Consider the following 18,697-nt stretch of genomic DNA (forward strand, 5'->3'; position numbering starts at 1 on the left):
TTACATAAGTGGGAGTTTATAAAAAATCTGTTTACCTATTATTTTCACATTATAATAACTTGTAAATCATTCCAAACATGCATGTTGTAGTCATTCTCATACACTTTTTAATAGTTAAGTGCATACCATATTGATAAAACTTGTGTCCTTCATTGTACTACTTGCCTCTCATGCACATTCAGATTTATCCAGTATTCAAAAAGAAAAAACTGGGCAGCTAACCCTGCAGTAAAAATTCTTAAACACTGAGAGCTTTGCATTGGTGTGCCAGCATATTCAGCAAATAATGACTAGTGGTGAGTATACACATTTTAAATTTTGGTATATGTTTTCCAAATTTCATTCTAGTAATTTTCATTTCCAGCAACAGTGGAGAGATGTGCCTGCTTCACCACACACATCAGTGAAGTACCAGATGTGTGCTGCCTAACATTGGGAAAGTTTTTTTTATTGTTCAGTTACAGTTGTCCCCGTTTCCCCTCCCATTGCTCTCCCCTGTCCTGTCCAACCCCTGCTCCCAAAGACAATCCCCACCCCATTGTCCCTGTCTATGGGTCCTTTGTTCATAACATTTTCAAAGTTTAAAATACCATGTTATTGTTTGAATTTGCATTTTCAAAGTTATGAATTTGGATGAGCATTCATTTAAATATTTATTGTGTATCTGAATTTGTTTTTAATGAAGTTGATTCATATTTTTGCCAATTTTGAAGTTGGTACTTTTCTGTTGATTAATAAGTACTCTGTATACTAATTACCACTTTTTTATATATGCTGCCAACAGTTTCTCATTTTGTTCCTTGACTTTAGAATTAATTTATGCAGTATCAAATTTTTAAATTTTATGTTGTCAGATTTGTCAATCTATCCATTTGTAGTGTCTAGACATTATGTCCTGCAAAACCAAACTTCTTCACTCAAAAATTATTTTTTAAAATATATGCATGTATTCTTCCAACATCTTTATGTCTTTATTATTTTTTAACAATTAAATCTTTAATTCAACTGGATTCTATTTCAGTAAAATTACACAAGGACATGCTATTTTTTTCCCAAAGAGTTATTGTCCAAGATAATAAACAGGGTGAATATATGACATTAACAAAAATTTAGTGTTTAATTGGTCAATATATAATTTAATCCTAAGTAAATTGGTATTATAGTGATTGCAAAATGTAAAAATTAAAAACTATTCTTTAAGCTTCATCATCAAATTTCCATAATATCATGAAGGCTCTTTGATTCTTGTCCTTCATAAAAATGCTTTGGCTTAGTGGCTACCTTGGGGAAAACCTTTAATTATTATCAGTGGCTACCATGTGCCTGGCCTTATTTTAGATCTGCAGTATTTATTGTTTCAATTAATCCTCATAAATACCAATGAGATAAATATTATCATCCTTAATTTACAGAGGACAGAACAGAAACGTCTAATAGGTCATGAGATCACGCAAGCTCATAAGGAGTAGAGCCAGCGTGTGAAGCCAGTATGCATTGTCACACAGACTAATTTGTGTCATTGTTCCTGCCCATCTGAGCTTGGACTACAAGTCTTTCAAGGAATTTAACAATTCCTCATTCTCATTCCACCCTGGGATGCTTTCAATGAGGAGAAAATAAGATGTTTTACTTACTGCCAAAGTTTAATCTGATGTTACATGTTTTTTAAAAAAATCATTCACCTTTTGATTTAGTTTGAAAGAATGCTTAAAATAAAATATGAATTACTATATACTTGAATCCCTGATAAACAGAGTAGAGAACACACAGTAGAACATTAAAAGGGACACTTTGTTGGAAACTCATGGCTGAACAAAGCACATTTCATTGCATTGCATCTGTACATGTAATTACTAATACATCAGAGAGTAATTGTAAACATATTCAAATGTGAAAATAGCCAGAGCTTTAAGGCAGTGTGTACAGAGATGTGGTTGGAATGGTCAGCAGCTGCCTTTGCGGTATCACTCAGTATCAAAATACCAGGTGGAATCACACACTTCACTACAAAATTGACCAAATTAGAGATTTATGAGAGTCAATAAGCCAATTCCCTTCTCAGTGAGAAATCTAATAAATAGCTGAGATTTTCTAAACCAAACAATAGCAGTTTTATAGTCTTTTTAAAAAAGCTCCTCAAAGGGAAATGTCAAAGAACTGTGTCTGTCTTGGTCTTGGCTCTAAATGGAAGAAAAAAAAAGTTTTCCTTGAGAAATTTTAGTCACAATTTAACCCTCATGCAAGACTGGTGTTGAAAATCATTCCACTTAGTCATTGAAAATCTTCCAAGCAGAGGAAAGAAGTTAAAGTGGTCCTGGCTTGGTAGCTCCTAACTAAAAAAAAATTACAAGTAGAGAAAAACTCATTAAAATATACATAAAGGTACAAAATATTTATGACAGCAATATTTGTAATGTGCACATATACGCAAACATATAAATACTGTCTATATACTTATGTAATATACCTGTGTCTTCATGTGAGACTAGAAGCTAGCTAATTGTCCATAAACAAAGAATACATAAATTATGTTATAGTCATGACATAGGATATTTCAGTTTTCATTAAACCAGACTCATGTAGAAATAAATGGAAAATGAATGAAATGTTAGCATAGAAATGCCTCAAAAACATAGTGTTTGAGTACAAACACAAGAAATAGAAACCATAGACAACATGGCAATATTTGTATAATATTCACACCCATGCAAACTAAATAACACATTGTTTTGGAAAATTTATATGCTGTAAAATAATACATACTCACATGACTACAGCTACCTACAGAGACTCTGGAAAATAAGGTCTCTAGTTGGGCCACCGTGTACCTTACTAAATGGCATTAATAAAATTCTATTTCTTAAACTGGATTTTTATTGTATGGGGATTTGTAATAATGTTTTCATGTTACATACATAATATATGTATTATATTTTTGAATGTAAAAAAGTTTTTCACAACAAAAAAGACGAGAGTGTTGTTGGATTATTTAACAGTGGAAGCTAAACTCCTTGGGGTCATGATGGTAGTGAAGGGGGGCATCGGTTGGCTACAATGCGTGATTCTAGGTTAACATCTCAAGGAGAAATAGTTATGAACAAAATATGATTGGGGTAGTAGAGGGGAAAACATTTCTGACAGAGCAAAGAAAAGTTGTAAGGGCCTTGGGCAGGAAGGAAACAGCATCTTTGGAGAAACTGAAAGAAATTTGAGAAACTGGGACACAGAGAATGGGAGGAAGAGAAGTAAAATGGGAAACTAGAAGATAGGCAGAAGCCGGACAAATTATCTAGGGCCTTTGAGGCCACATTAAAAATTTTGCTTTTTACTGCAATGAAATGGTAAAAGTATTAGGGACTAGCCTAAGCTGCTTCAATAAGTGGCTTGAATAAGAAAATAACGCACTCTGGGTGTATACTTTTCTGTCTCACTCTTTTCCTTTTCCGTAACAGAACAGAGGTGAGCAATCGCAAGTGGTGGAGCAGCTCTGCCATCCTTCACAGGTGGTCTCCATCTCTGAGTTGACGGCAACTAACTCCCTTTCCTGGAAGGACGAAGAGGAAGTGGAGGGCAGGAAGCTTCCTGTGAGGGAACCGGAAGTTACACACACCACTTTTGCTCACACCGTGACCACTCTCAGCTACAAAGGAGACTGGGAAATAGTTTCTAGTTGGGCAGCTATGTGCGCTGTTAAATTTTAGTTTTAACTTGAGAGGGTTGTGTTGTTAATGAATGCGTTCTGGGGGCTAATTAACAGTCCCTGCGCACAAAACCATAACCAGGTTTTAAGCATTCAAATGACATGAAGAAATTTGAATTTTCAAAATAACACATTGACTTGCTGTGTGGTAATTGACTAGAAAGAACCATTACAGGTTGTTAGGAAATCACCGAGGAGGCCCGTTTAGCAGAGCAGTTGAAACGTGGTGGTAGCTTAAACTAGAGTGGTCACAGTAGAGGTGGGGCAAAGCTGAGATGTGTGAAATGCATTTCAAGAGTAAGTTTGCATGGTTTTGCCACTTAATTGGTTATGAAATTGACTAGCAAGGAAGTTTAAAGTGAGAAGGGGAAATCCAAGACCTCCAAATGTAAGAGACCAACTGTGAGACAGAAAAAGATTGTAAAGGAGAAACACAAAAGAGGAGGGAATGACCATTGTGGTGTCAGAGAATCTAAGGGAAGAGAATGTTTTAAGAAAGAGAGAGGGGTCATAGTGTCTTCACACCTCACACTGAGTGATTTCTCCTAAGGTGGAAGAGACATTCCCTCTCTCATGATAAAAGGGAAGGAGGGGATTGATTATGCATGAAGGTGAATATATAGGAGTGAAGGCAGAAAGATGAGATAATTTCTGTCTGAGAGATTTCCTTCCCTCCTCTCCCTTCCTTCCTTCCTTCCTTCCTTCCTTCCTTCCTTCCTTCCTTCCTTCCTTCCTTCCTTCCTTCCTTCCTTCCTTCCTTCCTTCCTCATTGACATTGGAGGTGAAGTCAAATGCTAAGGATGCTAAGAGTTGGTGGTTTGTAGATAATAAGGAATGCTTGAAATATCTGTGGTAGAGGATCAGCTGTCAAGCCCTGGAGGGGAAGTGATAGATTTGATGGGGAATTTGACCACCTTATCTGAGGCTGCTAATAATAAATTTAGAGGGGTTCTCATCTGCCTTAGTGTAGATTTTATCCCAGCACTTTTTAGCCATCTGCATGCAGAACAAAGAAAAACAATTATTGGTTCTTTCAAGTATATGGCTTTGCTGGATGGACACAGAAAAGAAAAACACAGAGATATAAGAGTTTAGGGTATACACAGAAGAGACTTTAAAGTCATGAACCATGAAAGCTAAGGTAGAAGGAAAAAGAAAACAGCAGTGAACTAACAGGAAGGTGAAAATTTCAACATTCTGGAGGTTACCACCAGGTTAAAAAAGATAAATAAGTAACCCGTTAGGGTAGGAAGTACTATGTCATTAGGCAGGATGATTAAATAAGTAATTTCAGTTATTGAACAATTCTGAGGGAAGATAATTTCCAGAAAAAAGTGAAATGTTATATTTACAGTTCACTGAGTTAGGCCTTTTCAAAAGAACGTCATGTATTGGAAAATTATCTTAGCCCCCGACATATTCTAGACATTAGGCCAAGAACTTTGTCTTGGTTCTCATTTAATTCTCACTTTGTTAAGTATTAGTTTTTCCACTTATTGAAAAGCAAGCTAAAGGTCATGAAAAGTGTATAATTTGCCAAAATTCAAAGTGGGTGGGGGGAGCTGATATTGAATACTTATTGATTTTCCTTGAAAGCTCATGTTCTTTCCACCTTACCATAGTAGATTGCAGACAGCTAAGAAGTAGACTCTTATTAGATATTTTTATTTATCTGTATTATCCTTCTGAGTCAGAATGGATCTATCCTGTAGACAAGAATTATTTTCTATGTTGTCTCTTTTTCTGCCACTTTACTACTTGAATCAAAAGACATATACGCTGGAAAATGCTCTCTCTCCAATTGTTATTTTAGATTGTGTTTCCTTTCTACTTCTCATGTCCCCTTTTTTACATTGTCAAATATTTTAATAACATATTTTTGTATAGTAGAGCATGTGTTTGCTTTAAATATTAATTCAGACTTCTGGTTCAAGATGTTTTTTTAAAAGCCCTTATTAAAAATTACAAGAAACATAAAACATGAATTCTCATGCTCTGAATTATATAATTTTGAAAGCAGAAAATCATTAGAAACCCAAGTAAAATTTAAAAACCCCAAATCACAGTGAGATAATTTAACTTGTTGTAGAAATTGGTAGATTGTGGAGGCAAAGAACAGATTATCTGTAGGAATTGTGGAGGGTAGGGGGTAGGTAAGACTATGTAAGGGTAGTAAGAGAGAAACATTTGTAGTGATAAACTAGTTGTATGTCTAGATAATGGTGGTAGTCACACAAGGTACCCATGTAAAAAAAGGCACAGAGCTATACGCACATAGACACATATTATACCAATGTCAAATTTCTAGTTTTAATATTATACTCTAATTATGTAAGTTATAACCATTGGGAACAACTGTGATCTCTCTCTCCCTCCCTCTCTCTCCTGTCCTTGCAAATGCCTGTGAATCTATAACTATTCCAAAATAGAGTAAAAAACCAGTGTTCATGTTGTGTCTAGGTATTGGTCTATTTTCACTGATCTGGGTGTAGCATCGCGAGGTCTTTTAAATGCTGCACGAAAGCCTGGAGCTGATTCTTCCTGGCCCATCCCAAGAGTCTGGATCAATTTGTGAAAGCAGTCCTTCCTCAAAGCTTGTCACTTCCATCTTTTATAAAATTGCTACACTGCACCAATCTTGCTAGACTACGATGACCCTTTTCTGTCACACTGTTATAGTCTATCATGGAAATATACAAGCTACTTATCTATAGAACAAATGTATATATTTTTACATGTCACTCATACATTTTGTGAGATATAGATGACTTACTGTTGTTATTACTAATATTTAAAATAGAACCTTGCCTATAATAGGTATTTTTTTAAATGAACAAATGAACAAAGTAAGAGAAATACAAGGTACTATGTATTTGCATATTTATTGATTATTGGGAATTTGGCTACATGCTTTGCTTTTCAAATAATTATTATCACCATCAATATTTTCATATCTTACCTTGTTCAGTTTACTTTTCAGAGAAGTACTCAAAATACTGTGTGTAGACTTGATTTTATAATTGACATCACCTATATTTTATGCCAGTTCTGATATAATTATTTTCCATTTATTTATTTCCATCTTGAAGTAAGAATTTTACTGAGTGTAATATATTTATATATATATATATACATATATTTATTTATATAGAAAATCAAGTGTATAGCTTGATTTGGTTGGCATTGATCTTGAAAATCTAAATCAAGAAAAGATTTATATATATGGATGTAGGTACACAAATATGATACATAGCTTTCACCAATTCTGTTTATCTGTAGAACTCTGTCTCTGGTACACCCATTACCCAGCTTTAACAAGTGTGAATGCATGCACAGTATTATTTAGTTCTTTACACTCCTTTGAGGCACATTTGAGATATCATATCTATTTATTAATCTATTATCATCTATCTACATACATGAATACATATATGATTAAAAGTTTTAAAAACAGAATCACAATATATAAGGTCTGTCCAGAAAAAGTCCAACCACTTCGATATAATGAGAATGGTTTGTGTGACATCGATGTAACCTGGCAGCGAAGGAGAGTGGACTGGAATGTGCATGAATAATAATGACTTCACTGTACTAGTCAGTGGGGGTGGAGATGCCATTGAGTGAGTATGTGTACTGTGTGACCATCACATTAAAGTGACTGAGTGAGTAGAGCAACAAATCTGCATTAAATTTTGTGTTAAGCTTGAATATGTCTCTTTAGAAACTATTCAGATGACTCAGAAGGCTGCAGCTATGGGCAACTGGTACCTGGCAGCTTCATCACCACAGCATGCCTGCTCATGCATCACGTCTCACGCAGAGTTCTTTGGCAAAACATCAAATCACCCCAGCTGACTCAGCAGCTCTACAGCCCTGATTCAGCACCTTGTAACTTCTTACTTTTCCCAAAACTAAAATCACCATTGAAAGGGAAGAGATTTCAGATCGTCAAGGAGATGCAGGAAACTGATAATAATTGGGAGAACTGTGTGAGGTCCCAAGGTGCCTACTTTGAAGGGGACTGAAGTGTCATTGTCCTGTGTACATGTTTCTTGTATCTTGTATCTTCCTCAATAAATGTCTCTTTTTTTCATAGTCCATGGCTTGATACTTTCTGGACAGACCTTGTATACCATCACATTGGTATATAACCATATTTTAAAAATATTATTAAAGATCCAGTCCTGGAGTAAGTGTGGCTTTTAATCAGGACTCTTAGATTCCCAGTGACTAGAGGGAGTGCCGCAGGGACTGAAGTGTGTGAGTGTGAGACAGGAAAAAATTTACCATGTAATGTACTCGATCCAGAAACTCCATTTCTGTGTACCTGTCTTATAAAATGAGCTTCAAAATGAGATTTTATTCTGTGAAAGAACTTCCATTTAAATAAAATGGTCTGTAAGATATATCATTATATGGCTTAAAAAGCTTATGACTCATGACTTAGTATAGAGATAGAGGCAAGTCAAGTTACTACAAGTTATTAGTGTTATTTAATCAGGTTCTTAATTGTAGTCCTTGTATATTCATTTCAGTTGTTCTGTGTGAAAAATTTAAGTCACTGATTGAGAAAAGTTTGGAAGGAGCATTTATGCAAAAATGGTTATAAAGACAAAAGGAGAATTGTTTTAACATTTAATGGCTGGACTTCAATTTCCTTTGAATAGACCTCTTATTGAGTTAGATGAAATCAGAATCATGCCACAGGATTATTATAAGAGCAAGCAGCTCTTGCCTGAGAGTAAGAAGCAGAAATATCTGAAATAATTTTTGAAAGTCTGAGAAGTCCAAGCAACAAAAGAGTAAGAAATAAAGTGAGGGATTAAGATAAACTAATATTAATAATTCAGGAGTTTCAAAAGTATTAACAATTATAATAAATTCTAGAGTGAAGATAAAGGTTAATTTAAATAGCCTAAGGAGCAATAAAATTCCTTTGTTTAACTACATATCAACTTATAAAATGACTCTTAAGAATGATTACTTTGATATTTGTAAGAGCAAATTTATATTTAGTCAGTTTAAGTGTTGATGATTTTTCAGCTACATAATGGATGCATGCAGCTTTATTGCAATCTCCTTCATACTTTTTCATTTGGATTAAAATTTTTCACAATAAGAAATTTAATACATACAGAAAGACATCAAACTTTGTGGTTATACATCTATGTAGGTAGCAAACCACTAGCATTTGCATCTTAGAAATGCCCATTCCGTATATTTAAAAATTAAATGTAAATTTTAAAATCAGAAAAAAAAGTCCATGAAATAGTTAACAGAAGAGGAGACGCAAATGGAAAAGTAAACATTTCTTTTTTTTTAATCTGCTTCTTAACAATCCTGGTGGAAACAAATTTACAGAAAATATTATAGAAACGAAAGTACTTTGATAAGTTATTCTTTGAATCCCTTGAATTTATTGAAAGTGTTTCTCAGTGATAAATTCAAATAACTGGACCAACACCAGGGTAATTAACTTTTAACAAATGCCAATAATTTCACTGAGAGAGCTGCGTGTACAGAAATAAAATATAACGCATCAATCTGCCATAGGACCATGCATTTCTGCTTTTTACTAAATTTCGTCCAGTTGAGTATTGCCAGTTAAGTAGAAAACAGACTGGGAGAAAACTTTTGGCTCAGTTTATTGGAGATTAAGCTAAAGAATTTAATCTTAACTCTGAAAAATATTGGGACAGTCTGAAAAGGGAAGATGGGATCAGACTTTTGCTTTTGGATTTAGAGTAAAGTGTATACTGAAAGGAGAATTTAGAGGCAGAAAGACCAAACAAATGGTGTTTAACCATAAAAATGCTAATGAAATGTACAAACAGTCACCTGTAAGTCAACTGTAAGAACAGTCATCTAGCTGTTTAATCTTTTAGGACACAGTTCTGACAACATTTGTCAAGGACACAAATTTAAAAGTTATCTAGCAACACACACAAAAGAAACAAGTCCCTGCATATTCCAAATATAACAAGTACATAATATAATAAAAACAGAATTCTCATTCACAATTTATTATGTTTTTAATGCTTAGTCACATATTTGTTTTTTATGGAAATTCAGATCACACAAAATAATGAGTGAATCAAGAAGGATAATGTGTTTTCTTCAATTTTTTCCTCTCAAAAATTGCAGTTGCCCAGTTGTCCCTAATCATTGCTACATTGCTATTAGTGTGTGTATGTGTGTTGGTATATATATATATATATATATATATATATATATATATATATATATTTCTGTAGCACTTATCAAGACATTGAGTAATGCAGTTTCCAGAGGAAACTTTCATGGACATGTGGCCCAAAAACAAGTTTTTAATGCTCCTTTGGGTGTTCTGTGGAAAAATTCAAGTCAACATGCTGTTATTAAAAAGTCACAGTAGTTTAGTTCTCATTACAGTTTGTGAAATTGGGAGTGGGTAGTTGGGGGATAGAGGTTTCAAAGATCCCTAAAATCATTATGAAGCATAAAACTGATAGAAAAAATAGTTTAGCAACATAAAATAAATTAAGCACACAGTTGTAAATATTGTGTGCAAGAAACTTAGGCAATGGCTCAAGAAAAGATTTCATGTAAATCTAGGAGCAGACAATGAAGATGAATTAGGCATGAGAAAAATGTGGGCCAAGGCTTGCAGGGAGCAATAACATGGCAAATTCAGGAAAGAATAAGGCAATCAGTATAAGAAAACAGTAATTGTCAAAATGCTCTCTAAATCTTGAAGCTTTTTTTTTTTGAAATTAGCACAAGGCTTAGGACAAATGTGTTTGATTATTGTAAGAAGTATTTGGAAGTTGTTGTTTTTTTTATTTTTCTTCCAGAAAAAGGTGACAGAAAAACTGGGAGAGGTAGAAACAAGTAGAGGAATTTCTATTTATTGGGCTCCTATTATTTTTCAGTTAATCATTGTGGATACATTATATTAACATAAACCTCATAATAATCCTATATGGTGTGTTGTATCACCTCCACCTGGTAGGTAAGAAGACTGAGGTAAGAGAGCTGATGTATCATGCTCACGGTCATAACGAGGAATTAGTGGACCTGGCATCTCTTTGTAGGTCTGTATGTCTCCAAATCTCACATATTTTCCAGTAAGTACACTGCATTAAAGAGAATAATGACAACCCCTCACTCTTTATAAACTGAGAAACCCTGGATTCCACTGATTCTGACAGTAGAAATATGGAAAGGGACTCAGAAGGAGGAGAAGGTGAAATGGAATGACTTCCCAGAGTGTGGCACCCACTAATCCTCATATTTTTATGCATACATACCTCTCTTAATAGAGTTTGTTTCCTCTCCCCCTGAATTTGGGCTGGTCCTGTGGCTTTCTTTGACCAAAAGAATATGGCAAGAGAGATAGTGTATGATTTCTGAAGTTATGCATCTTCCATATTTGCCCTCCTTGATCCAGCCTCTAGGCCAAGTAATGAGCTCAACTACTGAATAATGACAGAGATAACCAGAGCTAGAACTGGAGCTAAGGACCAAGATGATAGAGATAGAGACAGAGACAGAGACAGAGATAGAGATACATAGAGGTAGAGGTAGAGACAGAGGTAGAGATAGATATGGGTAGAGGTGGAGGTAGAGATGGAGGTGGAGGTAGAGGTAAAGGTAGAGATAGAGGTGGAGATAGAAACAAAGTCTGAGAGAGAAACCTGTACAACTCCCAGTCATTTCATCCTCCCCAGTTAAAGCACTGGGTGTGTGAAGTCCTTTAGGAAGCTCCATCCCCAGCTGAGTTTCAGGCTGATAGCAGGTACATGAGTGACTACAGTCAACCCATTTGGAGCAGAAGAACCACATGACCTACTAAAAAATCATACAAAATAATAAACAATTGTTGTTTACAAGTTTGGAAAGAATTTGTTATGCTACAAAGGCCTACTGACACACTTAGTTTTGGGGTTCTGGAGTGGAGAAAACAAACCACCAAGAAAAGATAGAGCAATCGGGGCATTGTCACCTTAGTCCATCTTCATTCAGATCCTAGAGCGTGTACTTGACATTAAAGAACACCTCTATAAAGATACAAATACTCTCTGGAAGAGTTACTTAGCTACTTATCAAGGACAGTCAATACAGCACCAACATATGGCACAGGATGGAGGGAAAGATTTTATGTAAGCCTGACCGAGAAAAGGGAGTAAGAAAGGTGCCAGAGAGACTACTTGATTTTGCAAAGTCCTGGCCCTATCCACTTCTGGTTAATGCCACCACCATCATCACTTCCACAGTCACCACCAATTACAATAATTTTTTTGTGCTAATGACTGACTTTCTTACAATCACCTCCTTTATGCAAAGATCATCCTAGATAACATTTAATTTAGTTTTCTCTAATTCTCATAATGACATTCTGTAGGCATTGGCCCATTTTTAAAGATAACAATACTAAAGTTCAGCAGTTTTAAATAACTTGCCCAAATCCTTGTATCATACAAGAGCAGCAAGACAATCAATACCCAGTTCCAAAGCCTTTGCTGTTTGCCTTTATCATTTATTTTCTCATAATTTATGGGCATTTTTTTCTTAAGGACTATGAACTCCCCCCAAAAGTGTTGGTAATTGATTTTCAAAAATAATTAAGGCCTGTAGGAAACTGGTCTATATTTTAGCATTACAGAATAATTAAAAATTACTTAAGATGAGAAATAAGTTTATAGGAATTCTGATGTACTAATCAATTAGAAGTAAAAACACACTTTTTAAAGTTTGCCTTAATAATTTGTAGCAGTAAAAATTTTATCACAATGGCAGTGGGTGCTAAAATGATTTAATATTTTTCTCACTGGTATTTCCCAATGTCCTACATTAAAATTCCTTAGTGCTTTTTTGTTGTTGTTGTTGTTCTGGATTCTTCTCAGGTTTATAGAAGGCAAAGTCTTGGCCATCCTCTGAGTCAATGAAAGAATAGAATAGGATTTCTGTGAAGAATTCAGGACAGTAAGAAGGAGCCAGGGATGAAAGTGTAAGGATAAAGAAGAAAAAAGAAGAATGGAAGATGTTAAAAATCTATGCGAAACTCTTTACCTACAAGATCAACAAATAGATTCAACCTATTCATGCAATTTTAAAGCATGTATTTATTCTGTGCCAGCCACTGAGCTAGGGAGACAAAGATAAATAATTGTGATTTCTTTACCTTAAGGAAAAGTAAGCAGCTTGATTTATCCAGACAAAAGGTATGCAGGGGAGTTGAAGGTGATCCAGCTAGTTCATGGAGGTTCCAAGATGAAGTTCAATTTACTTTCTATCCTGAGATGTAACTCCATCACTGCTACCCTACACACAATCTCCAGCTAAAGAACAGAGTCTTCTAATACAATTCTCCAATACAACCATAGCATGACAATTGACAATATGATATATATGCAAGAGTGGAGGAACAGAGAGAACCCTTTGTAAAAAATTGTTTTATTTTTAAATGATAGGCTTCCTTAGGAAGTTTGATAATAACACACCATTCATAAATATTGAATAACACAAATTTATTTACTTCATCACCAAAATATAATAATTAAAAACACTTATTAATATAATCCTTCTTCTATTCTTTAATTCTATAGGTTAGATGGTAATGGCTCAGTTGCTTTATAACAATGCCTCTCAACTAGGGGAGATTTTGACAATGTCTAGAGGCAGTTTGGGTTGTCAAAACCGGGATGTGGGTGCTAAGGCATCTAGTGGGTGGAGACCTGGGTGGCTGCAAAAATCCTACAGTGCCCAGGACAGCCTTCCAGAACAAAGAATTATCAGACCCCAAAGTGTCAATTATGCAAAGTTCGATAAAACAACCTATATGCCAAGTTGACAAGAACTTCAACTTTTTTCATATAATTCAATTATAAAACAATGTAAACAGTCATACACAAAAGATGAACTACTAAAGAAATTTTTAGGTTCATTTTTTCAAAATAAGGAAATAAACTTGCTCAGAAGTCATATGACTGGAAATCAATACATAATTTAATTTCTTTTACATTTTTGGGTCAGGCATTAGTAACCAGGGTGACATTAAATATTTAATTCAGGGACAGTCCACTCCCAATTGGGACATATTTTTCCAGTAATGTCCATCAGCTCATTAAATAATGATCTAAATCTCTGACAACTTTAGAGATTTTCTTTTAAAGAAATTCTCATGTACGTGATGGCAAATCATAAGATATTCTGTTTTTTTTTTATCTAATAGAAAAATGATAGCATCTCGCTCACTTGCATCCAAATTATTACTCTGTAATAATCTCAATAAAATCTAAGATAAAAGGATTTCTATCGTTTGTTGTATGATTTCTTAATTAAATGAAGATTGTAAAGATAGTTAATGTATGTCAGGGGACATATTTTAAATGCACCAAAAAAACCCTATTTTTGAGGCAAACCAAAGCATTCCTGAAGGGTCAACACAGTGGCAAACTACCAATAGAGTATTAACACATATTCTTTTCTAGTCATCAAAATAGAGCCCAAATGATCTCTGTACATTAATATTTTATGGCTCTGCCTCCATTTATCACATGTTTGTTAGGTGACAGGAATTGCCTATGTACCTATAAGTTTTATGGGACAAGAATTGGCAAAAAAAAAAATTAAAAAAAACCTCTTCACTTCATTGAAAGAAACTCTTGGGTAAGAAAGAGACTGACTAGGGTTTATAGAATATTACGGAGAGTCCAAGCAAGATTTCCATTTCTCATTACTTTGGTTGTATCCTCCCGTTTGCTGGGCTCCTAACACTCTGCCCATTTGGCTCTAGGGTCTCCTTGAACCCTGTGCATAGATCTGACTCTCCTTATCTCACCTCTTGAATCAGAAATTGAGCCAACATTTTCCTCACTATTTCCAGTACTGGCACCTTACTTTCCTGTTTTAACAGTGCATAATTTTGTGCCATGTATGTTATTCTTCTAGAATATGACCACTTCCAGAACCATATAAAGAAACTTTTCTTCCCTCCCTCTCCTCTAAACCAGAGGCTTGGTTCTGTTCATCTGAATCCTAACCTGATCTATACTTCTCAAGGTTATGGAAGCTCCTATGACCTATCTTGCCCAAGACATAAAACACAGCAACAAGAATCTGATTAGCTCTTTGTTAACACATGTTAAGTACTGAATATAATGAATGAAATAAGACCCATGTTGATGAGACTTTCTAGGGCATTGTGCCTGGTACTTAGAAGAGCCATACTAGGAGCCAGGTATACAGATCCCTCATTCCAATACTATTTCTAGTATAAAATGATTTAGTGTTAGAAGGGGTTAAGAGAGGAATCATTTGTTAATTAATTATGTAGATCAGGAATCAGCAAACTTTGACTCGCCAACTAGTTATCTGTTTTTTGTAAATAAAGTTTAATTAGAACACAGCTACACCCATTTGTTTACATATTGTCTATAACTACTTTTCTGTTATAGTGGAAGAATAAGTTTGATAGAGTCTAATGGCCGCCAAAGCTTAAAATATTTACTATCAGATCTTTTACAGAAAATTATCATTGCTCCCCGATCCAAATAAAATGAGAAAGAGTAAATGAGAATGACAATTTGAACTAATTGTTCTACCAAATATATTCCCATATGAGAGCTAATTTGCTGGAGAAGGGGAAGGTATAATGACCTCACTTTATCAAAATTTTAAAAAATTAACATTCAGCCCTGGTTGGTGTAGCTCAGTGGATTGAGTGCAGGCCGCGAACCAAAGCATCGCAGGTTTGATTCCCAGTCAGGGCACATGCCTGGGTTGCAGGCCACGGCCCCCGGCAACCGCACATTGATGTTTCTCTTTCTTTCTTTCTCCCTCCCTTCTCTCTCTAAAAATAAATAAATAAATCTTTAAAAAAATTAACCTTCACATAATTGATCCTAGGTTTATGTATGTAGGTAGTGTAAAGATAGAGGAAGAACACCAGCAAGTACATGTGAAGTTCAAATACTTCCCAATTTTATTCATTTCACCATTATGTAACATTAAACAGTTCATATAAAGTAGGGTGTATAAGAATCAAGCCATTTCAGAATGGACACTGAAATGCAAATTCCCACTAACTTCAGCATGGATACTAAAGTTTATTTTTTTGTCTTTCTCCTCCTCAAATAGGGCCATAAGTTAACCAGGGGCTTTTGGAAATTTCATATGACCATCTACAATTTTATTAGAAGATTCTAATAAGAATCTTCTAGATTCTTAGAAGCTCACTCCTTAGAAGTTCTTCACCACAGAAAATATATCTCCTAGGTTTTTCCAGCAGAATCTGTGGAAGCATCAGAAAGAAAGAGTGTGCACTTCCATTTCAAGAACTTAGGCCAGAACGGGGCTTTTTTCTTTCTGCGTGGTAATATTGCATGAGGAAAACAAACCGAGTGTTCTCTTCCTCTGGTGAGCTCAGATGGAAGATTTGGGAAATAGAGTCTTCAGCCCATGATCTATAAACATAGATTGTGACCCAGAATGCTACTATAAACCTTCCTGTCACACAGTATGATTATGGAATTATAGATTCTTGCAATAAAAGAAGCCTAAGAAATTACCTAGTCAAATTATTTTATACTACAGCTGGAGAAATTATAATTAGGAGAGACAAAATGCCTGGCCTAAAGTCATACTGCTAGTTATTGACATAGATGGAACTTGAACCTATAACTCCTGGGATATTTTTTATTGTATCACAAAGTTAGCAAGTGGATCTGTCCCAGATAAAATTATGAAATAGAGGAACATTGTCCTCAGACAACCATAAACAATCCCAACTCCCCTTTTGATGGTGTATCTTAACAGGAGGACTCACTCACTATTTAATGAAGAATAAGGACCAAGCTCTTTAGCGTGATCTGAAGTGAAAGGCCTTACCTACCAACATGTTCTCCCTTGAAGGCATCCACTCATACCCCGGGACTTCTAGAACAGCTCACATGCCAACATGTCCTCATGAATTCCAAGTAGCCAAGGATAATTCTGGAGAAAAAGTATCTTCAGAAAAACCTGGACACTAGGACTCATCTAATTCCAAACAAATAGGTATCTAGAACCAGGAAAGAAGTCTCCTCTTGACTACATGAGGTAATACACAGTGATTATTCCAGACGGTGGCACTGTGTCTTTTCAGAGGAAGATAGGGCTGAAAGGGTCCTGTGTAACATCTCATCCACTTATTCCACAGCTTCAAAGTTATGGCCCATAAAAGCAGGACAAAGTCCTTGAGACACTTTTAATATTGCATAAATCCTCAGAGAAATATTTAGTTTCATAATACTCATAAGAGTCATATTTACATCATACACTCCATCTAGACTTTATCTAAAATAATATTTACTAATATCACATGACCAGAAGTTCTGATCAGCTGTTGATGACATCAGGAGGATTTCTGTGATGTGACTAATAGTGCAGAAATGTGTCATATGATAACAGTTCCCTTTCTTTTAATAAGGTAAATGCCAAGGAGAAGTGACATCATCTAACATATTCAAGTATGTATGAAAAAGTTTAAGCCCTAGCCTGAGACAATATCATAGTCCTGCCCAAGTTTATACAACTAGCCAACATTTGCATTTCTAAGGCCATTATAGTATGCTATTTCATAGTATGAAATCTTCTATAGAAAACCAGTCACATAGTCCTGTTTTTCATGTTCTGAAAAGAGATAGGAAATAAGAAGGCAAAGTAGAGGGGACAGAGATAAAGTAATTAGGTTCTTTTTTTATGCCATAGATTTATCTATACCATAGATTTGCCTTTAATATCTAGTAGAGGCAAAGGTGACAAGTATTACAAAATATCAGAGGGAAAAGAGAACACTATGAAGGTATGAATGGTGGGGCACATTGTGGACCTGCACTGAACAGTGAGAAGTGGGTAACTGTGGGATAGAGTGGGAAGGAGAGGGAATACTGAGAGTAAGTAGCCCACGTCAAAGTGTGATGGTGCTAAAGAACAAAAGTCAGCAGACCAATCAGTTTGACTAGCGTAAAGAGGAAAATTATAACAAGGTCTTTAACTGCTAGAATTTTTAAAAAATGCTTGGCACGGGTAAATCTGTGTTCTTCCTAAAATATAATTGAAATAAACATCTATTTTCCTCAGTTTGAATTTATAGTTCCTTTACTGTGAAACAACAATAAATTTCCTGTTTTATTTAAGCCATTTATTAAAAACAATTTTATGTGAAGGCATCCTCATGTGATTTTTATGACATATTCATAGAAGTACTCTGTTCAGAAGCAGATCGTAACAACTGACCCCTTTGAACTCAAGAACAGCAAGTCTATCTTACCAATGTGGATGCGTTGATCTAAGGATTATCATTCTCATTTCAACAGCTTCTTAATCCATTGATGGTTCTCATTTCCTCTAGACCTCATAACCCCTTTTCTCATTGTCCTTCCTTGGAGACCTCATAAAAGCAATGGTGTTATGATTCCTAAGTTATGGAAATCCATAAATAACACAACAATTCTATTCACATTTCATGGTATTTTTATGTCCATTCCTGGATAGGATTTGGCACCATTTTCTAGAAGGTAAAAAAATCTACACCAAGTTGGCAAATTAATCTTGTAAATTGCTTTATGTTAAAGAAGGTTTTATTCTTTAACAAGCAGTCAGAATCTTCTAACACATCAAAGTGATACAGTTAAGTAGTTTTATAATAATGATTTATGTCGACTAACACTAGAATTTCACTTAGGTAAAAATAAATACAACGAAAATCCTCTCATCCTATTATTCCTTGGTAATCAGAATGCTGATTGTTCATAAATATCAATGCATTCCAAAATGTGTTTTTAAAAATTTTTCATTGTAATTTTTTCTATTATCATTTAGTCCTCTTAAATCCCCTCCCCCTGCAATCACTGCACTGTTGTCCATGTCAATGATCGTTTTTCCTTTTTGCTCAGTCCCTCTACCCCTAATCTCCACCCCTTTAGCTGTTGTCTTGCTCTCGAGGAGTCTGTCTCTATTTTTGTTGGTCAGTGT

At 35.0% G+C, this 18,697-nt stretch overlaps 1 protein-coding gene across 1 annotated transcript in view; it reads right to left on the reverse strand.

Moving 5' to 3' along the window:
- KCNH8 (potassium voltage-gated channel subfamily H member 8) overlaps positions 1-18,697 on the reverse strand; it is a 279,545-nt gene that overhangs the window by 119,773 nt on the left and 141,075 nt on the right.

The sequence above is a fragment of the Phyllostomus discolor genome, chromosome 7, assembly GCF_004126475.2.
Source record: "Phyllostomus discolor isolate MPI-MPIP mPhyDis1 chromosome 7, mPhyDis1.pri.v3, whole genome shotgun sequence".
NCBI lineage: Eukaryota > Metazoa > Chordata > Mammalia > Chiroptera > Phyllostomidae > Phyllostomus > Phyllostomus discolor.